Genomic DNA, 13,166 nt, shown 5'->3' with positions numbered 1-13,166 from the left:
ACTTTGGCAATTCCATTTCCACAATCATGCGTTGAACTTTGAACTCCCAGCTTGTTCGCATGTGTGTCCGTCTCTACTCGTATTCCCTACTCTGTGTGTGTGCATTTTCGAAAACTGCTTTTCAAAATATGCCAGCAGACAAATGCTGGGAAAAGTTTTCATTCATTCATCGCCCCCTTCCGACCAGATTCCTGTTTTGTCATCGCTTTTCCGTGATAGGGTCTCAGTTGTGGATTGAGCCCCAACAGCCAACCCTTGGCCGCCCACTCCCTCATTCCCTCATTCCCTCAATGGCATTTGGCGTTTTTAGTTGCGGCCATTGAATGTTCAAAAATTATTGTAAACTTTTCAGACACACACACACACACACACACATACGTCCACATCCACACATAAAAGCGGTGGATGGCGAAGAGTGGGTGACCCCGATGAAGAGGATGAACAAGAAGAAGCTCTAGTTCTAGTTGGGAAATCAATTAAAAACGCTTGTTGGTTGCACCACAACTTTCCCTCTCGATTGTGTCGACTGTGTCGAACTCCGCACTGGTCAAGGTTTCGCCTCCTAGGAATATCCACTGGCTTTCAGTAGATGCCTTGAGAGATAGCCGGCAAATCTCTGGGTATTGCCTGCAATTCTGTGGGGAATCGCTACCACTGGAGCATCTCTTTTTCACTCTGCTAGAACACTTCCAGAATAATCTTCACGCTCAAGCAACCACAGATTAACTATTTGAGAAGTCCCTAAACTTGCAAATATCCATTAAATGTGAAGAAAACTCAGATCTGAGCGTTAAAACCAAAGTGACATTTAATTTGTATATCCCTTCGAAACTGGATCTGAAGCAACAAGAGCCAGTAATCGAAGGCGAGGGCCGTCCCTGGGTACACTCTCTCGCGATGAGGGTTCCCAAGTCCCAAGTCAAGCAATCTTGCGTCGAACCCCGGGCAGACGCGAAAGCTGAACTGCAGATCTCAGCGCAAAGAGACGTTGGCAGAGATGTCTGGAGACCAGTGCTGGAGGTATGTCACCACAAGGCACCACAAGGGCCCTTGAGATCTGCGGAAGAGGTAGGGATTAGCTTGGATGCAGATAGCATATGGGATTCAGGACTCGGGACTCACCTCATCGAGTGAAGTTTTACAGAGTGCAGAGTACAGACGATCCCACTGGTTTAGTCGCATCGTAGTACTAGGCACAATATCAACAGATCGACCAGCAAATCGAGCGAATCATCTGTGCTTCTGGGGTGTAGGGACGTTGTAGGCGGCGGAAAGGGCTGTTCGACGCGTCTTACCTGCTCGAGCTGTAACTTCTCCTCCACAATGTCGGCCCTTCTCTCAGACGGTCCGGTGCGAAATCGATTCCAATAAGAGAGACTTCTCAAGGAAAGAGCAATCCGCTCGAACTGCCTTGTAATGACAGGCGCCCCCAGCACAAACCTCCAGATGCGGCACCACTCACCACTTTTATGTGTCCTATCCGTCATAAAGGTGCGAAGTGAGCTAAGGTGGATCTTCGAGTCTGAGTCCGCCGTGCGTTCCACTTCGATCTGCAATTCACGGCCGTAAGAAGCAGCTACCTGTGGACCTGGAGCTTCGCTGCTTCACGGAGGAGCAAACATCTCGCCATTGACCAACATCCTACGCTGAACTCCTCAAAAGGCTGGCCGTTTTCAGAACCTTGCGAACTTCTTCCGGACGACATGCATCCACGTCTGCACAGAGTCACACGACTGATTGCCTCGTCGGGTGGAAGTGGCGGCTTGGCTTCCTCCATCCTCCTTAAGCCCAGGCCCTAGCACTAGCTCCGTGAATGCTTCCCGGCGACTAAAATTCTGAACGACACAATTTCAACACAACGACACTGACACATGCGAAGCGGCTATCTACGTTTGATGTTTGATCGGTAACAATAACTTCGTAGAGTCGTAACCAGTAGGCTTATGGTAATAATTCGGTGACCAGTCGCCCATTAGTTTCTGATCCGATCAAAGAGCAAAGAGGAAACAGCCGTGGGGCGTTCAAGAAAAACCTGAGAAAAAAGCCCTGGGATTTCTATATCCGAGAATAATGTATTTCTGTTGGTTTATTCGCGTATTTCCATGTGTTCGATTGCTTCAGGGAGACACAGGAAGTTTCTGTGATTGATTTGTTTTCGATAGACATTATTTGCGTTTTTCCTCCGACAGGCTGCACTTCTCCCAGTCGCATAATATAGGAAAAAGCCGAAAATGTCAAAGCTAAAACCAAAAGATAGAAGCACCACCGAGAAACTGTAATTGAGAATGGTCTCGTCGGGGAAACGCAGGAGGAGAAACTATTTCATTTAATTTCAATTAAAGAAGGACAAAAGCAATGTACCATTACTTGCTCCTCTACCTTTGACCTGAATTCCACTCAGGTTTATTTTGTGACCCACATTCCTTTCGACTCTTTTCCGTTCGAGTGTTCCTCTGTCCACTTCGTATGACACTCTGCTCTTCTTTGAACATCGAGTGTTCCTCGGTACACTCTTCCACTAATTCCCCTTCCCATAATCCATCTTCTATCATCAATCGTCATGCGACTCTCGACTTTTGCTCCTGGTCAGCCACTAGACATGTTCGAACGGAATACCTCAAAAATCTCTCAACCGACAATCGGCGAATGCGTCTTCCCCTCTCTCACTCTTGGTCTCTCTTTCTCTCTCTCTCTCACTGCCATCAAGCAGCAATCAACATAAAACAAAGACGAAGATGGCTGATGGCTGATGGCTGATGGCAAACGGCAGTGGGGGAGGGTGGGTCTGTGGGGCAAGTGTATAAAAATTAAGCTCAATTACCAGAAATTTACAACATCAATAAAATAAGTGAAGAGTGCTCAACACTCGCACACACAGAGAAGGGGGTGTGTGGGAGAAAAGCACCGGCAACAGAAGCAGCAGTCAAGGTAAATCAATATAAGGTAAGAGGCCAGATGGCAGACACAACCAACAAAAATGCCACTTGAGGGGGTATTCCTCACCTTATATAAATATCACTTGCGGGAGAAGGAGCGGAACAGCAGCAGCTACAACAGAGCGTGCACGTGTGAGCGGGTGTGAGTTGGTGTGGAGGCGGGCCCCAAAATCACCAAGGCAGAGAAAGAGAGAGAGAGAGAGAGAGAGAGGGGGCGAAAGAGGGACGGGAACGTGGCAAACCCATCACCGGATGCTGACATATTGGAACACGTACCGACAACATGCTACACCAAAATTATAGTCACTTCCTTGATTTTGATTTCAAGTACTAGCTGGGCATGGGCTGGCGGTGGTGGTGTAGTTGAGCTGGGTCCTTGTCTCCCCTACCCCCCAGCCGCGCCCCATCAACCGTACCAATCACCCTCCCCTTTCCCTTACACACACATACTCGTGCTCGTAAGTGTTGCAAAATATGTTGACTCAACTCATAACAAGCGAGAAACTGAGAACGTGTGGAGGCGGGGAAGGGGGGGCAAAAACAGACACAAAAAAAAAAACAACAAGAGAGTCCTGTGGGGGGAGCGGGTAGCCGAACGAACATCAGTTGAGGATTTCCTAATGAGTGCTTCATGAATGAATTTCAGCCACAGAATACTAATTCGATGGAAAATTCATTTTTCCACACGATTGGCAATTAAAAGAGATTTTCTCCCCCACACACACACACACGCAAAGTGTGGGGGGGGGGGGGGGGGGGGGGGGGGGGGGATGGGGCGAGCTTTGTATAGTCATTGAGTGAATTGACAGGCGAACGAACCGAACCAAACCAAACCGAACCGAACCAAGTGGACTGAACAAGCCAGAACTCCAACCAGTTGTGGGGATTGGAGCTGGTGGCTGGGGTGGGTCTGGTGTTACAGTTGGGTCGCCTGTGTGCTGGCCTGCGCCAGATCTTGTGGTGTGAGAGTTGGGTGCTTCTTGGAGTTTGGTTGTGGGTGTTGGTGTGGGCTGCAGGTTTCGATGTTGGTCCCTCCTGCTGCCGGTTAAGTACTATCCAAACGAGCCAGCAGTTGATTGGCTGAATGCAGCCAGAATTAGAATTCTTAAAGATCAAAAAAGATTATTTTTCTGTGGATTCATGAAGGCTCATACTATATGTATGCTCGCGGTCCTGCCGCAGAGTATCTGCCGATTGGTTTGGCCAGTATTCAAGCGTTGCTTGTGTCTGTCTCGCACCTCCTCCCTCTCTCACTCGACTTCTCCGTGTGTATGTGGGTGTGTGGGCTTGTGACTTATGCTGCGCCCCAAAAGCCAACTTGTCAATGTGTGACGGCAGTGAAGCAAGCAACCGACAAGCGTTGACGTATTTGACAAACACACGGACAGCGCATTCACATGTCCGATGGGGCGTGGGGCGACAGGGAGCCGCAGGGAGTGGAGAGCGTTAGAGTGATGGGTGAAAGGGTGAAAGGGTATTTGTCACCTCGGGGCAGAGCCAGTTGCCAGTTGCCAGTTGCCAGTTTCCAGTGGACCTGCAAAGGACTGGCTGACAGACGACGAACCAGGGCTAATTACTTTAATTGGTTGTAACTCCCGTTAAAGTGCCACTGCCACAGCACCTATACAAATTTGAATTGCAACACTGTGTCTGTGTCTGTGTATGTGTATGGGTGGGGGTGTTCGAATGTGATTTGTACTGGGAGGTGTGTGTCCTTCGGGTGGCAATCAGACCTGCGGGGCACGAACCATTTGGAAACAGAAAAAACTTTCTCTGTTGCAAAATCTAATAATGCCCCCCCCCCCACCACGTCCCACCCCATGACAACTACTTAAAAAGTGCACGACAAACGCATAAAAACAATAAATTGCACAAAGCGGCAATCGGGCGATGGGGCCACTCGGCACTCCCTTTCAATTTGAGTTAAATAAAATGCAACCCCGAAAGAGACAGAGAAATAGATAGCGACAGAACCGCAAAGGGTGACGGGGGGGGGCAACTATAATAAAGAAGTTTTCTCGGTCTACCCCGGAACCACCCATCCCTGTCCGATCGCCGCACAGCCCCAGCTCCGAAAGCAGCCAGTCGATGCCCCCCCGATACTTGCTACTTATTGCATAAAACACAATTTGACAGCTGCAACCAACGGAAGGGCAAAGGAAAATCGGAGGAAACACACAAAACAAAAAAAAAAGAAGAAGGAGTGGTTCCATTCCAGGGCCGAAGCATTCATTACCCTTAAAGATCAATCAAGTAAAACCTTTTGAGATTTATTCAATCATATTAAGGTGGAATTTTCACAGATCGATGGACTATCTTTGCGTTTTCCTCACAAATATCCACAAATGTCGAGATATAAACTAGATTGAATAGAGATAAAATATTGATTAACATTGCTGAATTAAGATCCATAATACTTATCCATTATGGGCTTGTGGATTCTTTTCATAATACCGCAAAACTCTGGAAAAAGTGTAGGGTATAAAAAAGGACAAAAAATAAAGGAAAACAAAGAAAGAAAAACAGAAAATTGTGGCACCGCATTAACTGAAATCGATACAAAACAGCCGCTTCAATGATTTTCAACTTGCCACACGAAACGCGAACCTCTCTAGTTGCGGCAGAAATGCACTGAGAAAAATACAAAAAAGTATTAAGGGGCAACAAATGGAATGATCCCACAAAACTCTAGCATGGAGAACCCAGATGACTCAGACAACGCTTGAGATTCAAAACAAATTCCAGCAGATGTGAAACTCATCCAAAGTCTGGACCTCCAAAGAAGGGACCTCCTAACCAATACGAAATAGCAGCCAATCGAAGCAAACTTAAACTCAAGCCATAACCCCATTATGGCTTATAATCTCTAAGAACAAGAAGCCCTTAAACCTTAACCACACTGAAACTGAAGTCTAAGCCTCGGCCTCGATTAACCCCTAAATTTGTCTTTGGAATATATAAATATTGTGTATTTTCGCCAAGTGTTTCGCACGAAGTTCATTACCAGCTCAAAAAATGCACTTTGAAAGGCAGATAGGAGGCAGTCGTCATTGCTGTGTCTTTGCTCATCATCTTGAATAGATCACTTAGAACAGCAGACAGATGGACAGACAGAGAGATGAAGTTGGAAGAGTCGCCAAAATGCAGGAAAATCCTTGAAAAAAAACCCGGGACAATACCCATCCAAAATTTTACCCACACGCCAACTCCCGACCCGGACCCGACCTCGGGTATAGTCTCAACAAAACTGCAAGAGGAAATAACTTAACTCAATTACGCTTAATTATTTCCTACTTCGAAAGGAATTTCTTTTGCACCATCCGTCCGTCCGTCCGTCCGTCCGTCCGTCCGGCCACTGGTTCTGGGTCTGGGTCTGGGTCTGTCCTTGTGTTCTTTGGCCTGTCCGCCTGCTCAGAGACAATAAAAGTTTCCTTTCATTTCGTTTAGTTTTTCGTATGTTACAAGATTGTGCCAGCTCCACCTCCACACCCTAACAAAATAAAGGAAGCAGGCAACTTCTGGACCCGGACACGACCTCCACTCACACATGTGACCCCGCCGCATATGGTGATGGCGACGGCGACGGCGACGGCGATGGCGGGAAGGAGGTGTCATAGGGGGGGAGGTCGGAGAAATCCCACTTCTGATGATTATTATTCACTTGGGCATTTTTACGAGCTGCTTTAGACAAAAAGTTCGCCTCGCCCCGGACCCTTGCCCAAACTATGCCAACTCCTCCCGGGGGAGCTGGTGGTACGGCTCGATGTCCTGACGCTGCTGTTCCTGCCTTCTGCTGGCAAGCAATGCCTGCAATGAGGCTGTGTATGCCATATGAATGGAGGGTTTTCGGGTATATTCATTAGCAGAATCGTTCAAAGCATAAGTAATCGGGTGAGTAACACCCAAAAAAGCTCCACAGCATGACTTTTAATGGGGCCGATCACGTCGAAGCGCTATAACATGAATTTTCCAAGGGTATTTACGGTTCCAGCTCATCGAAGGCGAACCTTCCCATTCTTGTGCGCTTTATGTTCAACTCTAAAAATCCAAACGTCGTCTGTGTATTTTTATGAGCCCAGCTGCTTCTTCTCCATGCCCCGGATATGGATATGGGATATGGGATGCGGGATGCGGGATGCCTACTTAGCCCCGTCTATACCTTTCTCTCAGCTCGTTTGCCCCCGGAAGTTTAGAGCCTTGAGAATTACAAATCAGACTGCCTGCTCGCTACCTATAAAAAGTGCTAATAAGTATGTGTGTTTTATTGTAGGCGACTTTATTGCCACGTTAGTTGTTACCCCTCATTGGTGCTCTATACATACATATATCTCTCTCTATGGCTTTGTCTTTGACATTTTGCTGCTGCCTTGCCTTGGATTATTTGAATGGAATGCGTGTGATATATAGTTGGGAGAATGAACCCGAGGGATTTTCAGGGCAGAGCTCGCAGCCTTGGCTGGGGATAAACAACTCAAGGGAACTTAGATCCATGTTGGAATAATATTTAAAATATGTTGCAGTAATTAGTGGGAATTTAAGGAATGAATACAAAAAATGCATGCAAATAATAAAATAAACAAACTTTGGATCCTTCACAAGCAATTGATCAAACAGTTCCTGCTGAAACCTGAAGGTTTGGTTCGTTTTGCCTTGAAGTTATCATGCAAGCAGCTCATCGCCTAAGCCTGAAGCCTTGGTTCGTTTTCAATTCACAAGCAGGCGATCAAGCAGGGTGCCGCTGAAACCTGAAGGTTTGGTTCAAGCTGTTCATCGTCCAAACCTGAAGCCTTCGTTCGTTTCAAGTCGATCGAGCAGTGCGCTGCTGAAACCTGAAGGTTTGGTTTAAGCAGTTCATCACCTAAGCCTGAAGCCTTGGTTCGTTTTCATGTTGATTAAGCAGTGCGCCGCTGAAACCTGAAGGTTTGGTTCCATTTGCCTTCAAATTAACCAGCAAGCATCCCATCTTCAGAGGGAATGTGAAGGGCTTTAATGAATATTCTTAGAAACTCAGGAAGAGATCAACCGAAATATAAAGAATGTTCTGGGTAAGGTAGAGGAAATTCCAAAGGTGGAAATAAAGGAAGGAATACGGCAAAAGTACGAGAAATTGTAGGTGGACGATGATTACCAATATTACCTGTGATACTGGTTCGAAGTGTAAAAGTGTGAAATGTGCTGTAAACCAGGCAATAAGTCTTTCGAGATTAGTGAAGGGCGCAGCTCCAAACGATCAGTGAATCCGTAGGCACTAAAGTAACAAGGATTGCTCAAAAGTCTTATGAGGCGTAATTGAAACACTGATAAATCGAAGAGTACATGTCTATTGTCGCCGTTGAACCTTAGAGATGACAGACCCCGACCTCAGAGTACTGAAAGAGTACTCGCCCAAAAGTTGTGCAAGTTGAGCAAAGTTATGGATCCCAGGAAAGGACTAAATATCAAAGCAAACTGGACCACAAGCGAATGATAATTTCCCTCAATAAAGTTCGTCGCTCGTCAAAAGTCTCGGGGAAAAGTTTGCTGGCAACGGCAACGAGCTGGGGGCGGGTACGGGAGGGCCATGGGTCATGGGGTCATGGGCTGTGGGGTGAAAGACAACAAAACGCTTCAACAAGAAGAGCCCACAATGAGCATGCACTCAACGATGATGATAATAATATTTATAGGGCTCCTCAAGGACACTCTCTTGAGGCGAGTGTGTGCGTGTTCGAGCGAGTGGGCGGTGCGGTCTGTATGGTGTGGGGCACTTATGTGCCGGACTTGGTCGAAAGAATTACCCTGGTGGCTAGTTGCCGTTCGTATTTTTCACAAAACTTGGCCACAATTTGTGCTTTAATTTGCCCACAAACGGGGCGGCAGCAACCCACACACCCACAATCGGGGGATCCCAGGAAAGAGTCAAACTTTTTTACAATAACAAAAGCCCAAAGGGACTCCGACTGTGGGGCAGGAGGCGTACGGGCAGAGGTTCGGGGAAAATATGCCCCAAGGATATAGCTGGATTTCAGTTGTTGTTCAGCTTCCAGCTCGGCTCGCAGCCCGACGCCCTTTTGCCTCGAATATGGCCGCTCATCATTTTTATTTGTTTGCTTTCACTTGACGACTGAAGGTGCAGCCACTCCCTCCCCCATCTATGGGTATTTTTATTTATTCTTCCTTTCCGAATACTCTTCTTTGGTTGTACCACGGTTTTGGTCAGATGAAAAAGAAAGCAACTGTAATTTATGTTTTATCAGCATCCAAATTGCGTAAGAAAATTGCATATTTTTATGGGCTTAAATCGGTATATTACGGAAATTATACAAGCATCAGATCCCCCGGCATTCATGGAAAATATCTTTACAAAAAAGAAACACACCTATTTGCAAGGGTATCTAATGGTGCGGCCCCGGGAATAAGGGGATTTAATGCTACGGCCTTTACTAGAGGTTCTTTTTTTGGGGTCCACGAAGGAAAAAAACTTTGTTTACCTACAAAATTGAAGTGTGAAATAAGCAAAGTTGAATTATTCCTGGCGGACATGATAAACTGCCGGCCAGAGGCAGCCAACGGGCGGTGCTTTTCGAGGGGGGGGAAGCGACCGGGGCCGAGGGGCGGCACATCTGAGGGCCACTCAACATTTTATTTGTGTCAATTTGTGAGCCCCGACTTTGGGTTTGACTTTGACTCGTCAAGTGGAAGGCAATCGAAATGGAATTTATTAGACCACACAAAAACGTGAGAAAAAACCTGCCAGAATTGGGGTTGTGATTTCTGGTTTCGCAAAGCGAGCTCCAGCTATTAGAGGAATACATATGATGCGATTATAATTTGTTAAGAACAAAAATACGGTCAACACATAGTATTTTTACCACTTTGCCAAACCAAGGTCTTATCCACCCAATTAGACGGCAAAGTGGGCCCACCGCTGATACCGCCAAGAGATAATCCAGTAAGTCGTATTTCAATTCACAATAATCGGTACAAACCTTGGCAATAAGGAATATATGTTATAATTTATTAATTTATAAGGAGATAAAAAATATGTGGATAGCATTTCTGTTTCTACAGCGCCACAGCGACCAAACGAATACATTCCTGATCTCTGCTTTTGGTGGAAAATAGTCGTATATTCTTTTCCAGCTGCTCGCTGCCAGGGCTCTGGAAACCATGCCACTCATGAGGCACACCAAAGAAGAAGCCATCAATCTATAGTCTTTGAAATTTAATTGCTAATCTAGGACATAGTTCGGTTGATTTCATTATCAGAAGTTAACAATTTGAATAGAACAATCCATTCTCTCGGAACTACTTCGTTCTTTGTATATTTTTTGTCATGGAAATCGGTTCTTCCTCTGAGAACTAAGACAAAAAGAAACCAAACCACCTTCTGGTTCTGTTTGTCTAACCAATGCGGAACGAACTACAGCCACGGTGATTTGCCCGCTCCCCAATATGGAACTTTTTGGGGCTGAGGCGCCGCACGAGCTGGAAACTTTTGCCCTGAACTGATAATTTGATTTGGGGGCATTAATTGCACAAAAAGTCGATTTTAATTAGGTGAGCAGTGGCATCGGGCGTTGGATTGGGGCGTAATCGAAAGTGGGCCAGCTAATAAAATCAACAACATGAATGCGGATGTGGATGTGGATGAGAATACGGATGCGTAGTGGAGAGCGTCGTCATGTCATCATCCCATAATTAATGGCAGCGACATGTTCAAAGTGGCAGTCACGATTTAGCTAATTCTTTTATCGATATATGTCGATAAGACGTGCCAGGCCCCCAGAACGGACAACAGCTGTCTGGTGGTAGTAGGGGGCGATGGGTGTAGGACAATGGAGTGGTTGGGGTTGGGGTTGGGGTTGGGGCTGGGGCTGGGGCTGGGAGGTCATAGGGACTGTCCAGTCTCCCACGAAAGGCAATTACGACGAACACTCTTGGGCGGTTCATTAGGCTTTACAGAAGAGCCGAATGGTGCCGGGGTTTGGGACTGGGACTCGGACTCGGATTGAGAATGAGACGATGTTTTTGCGTTGCGATAGCCCCTTATACCGAAGGGTGTATTCGGCATGGAGGAAGGTTACATATACCTTTAGATACACCCATATTCCATATCTTCAAAGTATCCAAGCAGTGCCTGTTCGTAATAAATTCGTTTACCATAAAATGATAGCCAAAGGATGGGATATCATTATCTTAATGTCTTTTATTATAACATAACATAAAGATGCATATCTTTAAAGTAGCCATCCACCAAGTGAATTTTATTTAATAATTCGATTGTCATAATATAGATTCTAATCATAATTTATATCATTTAAAAAATTTCCCTAATTTCCAGAAATATTTTTTGCACTAAAAATGTACATAATAGGTATCTTTTAGTCGATCACTTGTGCTCTATAGTGGCCATTGTTGCTGCTTTGGCAAAATAATTATTTTAGGCCAATTTGCAGTAAAAATGAAATTCTTTTGTAAACGCTTTTATTAGCTCTAACTAAATCCAATTAGCCGGGAGACCAGGATCAAAGACGGCCCACAGCCACCCACCCCCCACACTGTGGGGCTGGGGCCTGATGGTGGGTGTATGGGAGGGGGCATAGAAAGTGCAGCAGCAACGCCGGCGGCTGCTACTAATGCCTTGTGGAATTTCTTATGACAAAACTTTCGGCCAAAAAGCAGATATGCCATGAAAATTAATTAATGTAAAATGTGCAACTAATTAGCCATCGGATCTGCCGTCGCTTCTGCGTCCATCATCTGGAGCCACTGCTCCACTTCTCTCTCAATGCCACTCGTCCATATAATGACCCGTGCTGAGGGGGGAGGGGTTGGGGGGCCGCAATATGTATGTAGATCTGCAAGGATATCAAGAGCTGCGGCCCCTTGAGGCCAGGCTCTCTTGCGAGTATTTATGTTTTATTTTTTGCTTAAATTGTTAAAGTACAACGCACTTATCCCCTAGCCCAATGCCAGCGGATGGGAACAGTGGGCATACAGCAGAGTATTGGCCGTGGGGAGAGCCAGGCAGAAGTCAGAAGGCAGAGCTAAGCTGGCGATTAAACAACAATTGGCTGACAGTTATTTACACAAGTAGCTGGCAGCGAAGAGGGGGGAGAGCAGAGCAGACCGGAGCAGCGCCACTGCATTGTGGGATATTGATCACTCACTCACTTACACACACAGCAGACACACATGCAGACATTGAATTCAATGCAGTCTGCGGCTTAAAATGTGTGCTGGAGAAAGACAGCTAGATTATTGGCGCACCGCCGCCTATTGTCTGCCCCGGCGGTAGAGAGGTGGAGCGCAAGGGTAACGAGGGGCAAGCAGTGTTCGATTAAAACACAACAATTTGCTGATTTCTTATGCAACCGGGTAGCAGCGTGGCAGCGTGGCAGCGGGGTGGAAGGAGGCAGGCGATAGAGCGAACGACAATCGACGCCGTCAAACCTTATCCACAGCGTAAACACAGACGAAAAACTGCTAAATCATTGCAATACAAAACCAACAAAAGCCGCTGTCGCTGCTGCTCCTGCTCCTGCTCCTGCTCAGACTCCTGCCTGTGGCTCCCTACTCTTCCTGCTGCTCACTTACTGCCGCTGCACAGGGCTTACACGAGACGTTTAATGCCGATGGTTTTGGAATACCATTTGGAATATTTCATATGCTATGAAAAACGCATTCAATCCACTCCAAATATATTTAAGTAATATCTAAAAATATGCAAACAGTAAAAACATATCGCTTAGCAGACTTACTCCTGGTGTGGTTCCCTCTCTCTCTCTCTCTCTCTCTCTCTCTCGGCCTTTTCTTCCCTCTTCCCTCTAATACACACTGCGCTCTGGTCTACCCCTCTTTTCCTTCTACTTCATTCTTCTGTTTGCTGCCGCTGCGCAAATATTGAAAATACAATCCGTCTATGCGGAATATTGATATGCCGTGCCGTCTATATCTATATAACTGTACAAGGGCTCACACACAAGCCGCACAAAAAAGGGGGCATGCTCCGAAGAGGGGTCCCAGGGACCTGCTGACTTGCGGTTGCCCCGCCACTGACAGCGCGCCAGAGAGCGGACGGAGGAGAGGAGTGCTTTTAACAACCGTGCCGCGTCGTTGTCTGCTCAATGATTTATTGATGGAGCCAAAACGTATGCAGTTGCAACAAACGCTAAAACTCTTAAAGCTCCGCAAAGAAAGTGCCAAAAGAAAAATTACAAAAATACGAACTGAAGATTTTACCGATTG

At 46.4% G+C, this 13,166-nt stretch overlaps 1 long non-coding RNA gene across 2 annotated transcripts; it reads right to left on the bottom strand.

Annotated features, from left to right (window-relative positions):
• Positions 1-784: 784 nt before the first annotated feature.
• Positions 785-1,822, bottom strand: LOC113566302. Of its 2 annotated transcripts, none has more exons than XR_003409050.1 (3): positions 1,296-1,822; positions 1,123-1,239; positions 785-1,057 (listed from the first exon to the last, which is right to left on the bottom strand). It is a non-coding gene; the product is annotated as an uncharacterized LOC113566302 (long non-coding RNA). The 2 variants fall into 2 exon arrangements; XR_003409049.1 differs by having other exon boundaries at positions 1,123-1,242; positions 1,296-1,819.
• Positions 1,823-13,166: the final 11,344 nt, after the last annotated feature.

This window comes from Drosophila persimilis, unplaced genomic scaffold (assembly GCF_003286085.1).
Source record: "Drosophila persimilis strain 14011-0111.01,24,50 unplaced genomic scaffold, DperRS2 tig00000663-arrow-arrow-pilon, whole genome shotgun sequence".
NCBI classification, from domain to species: Eukaryota; Metazoa; Arthropoda; class Insecta; order Diptera; family Drosophilidae; genus Drosophila; species Drosophila persimilis.
This window is presented reverse-complemented; position numbering and strand designations above follow the sequence as displayed.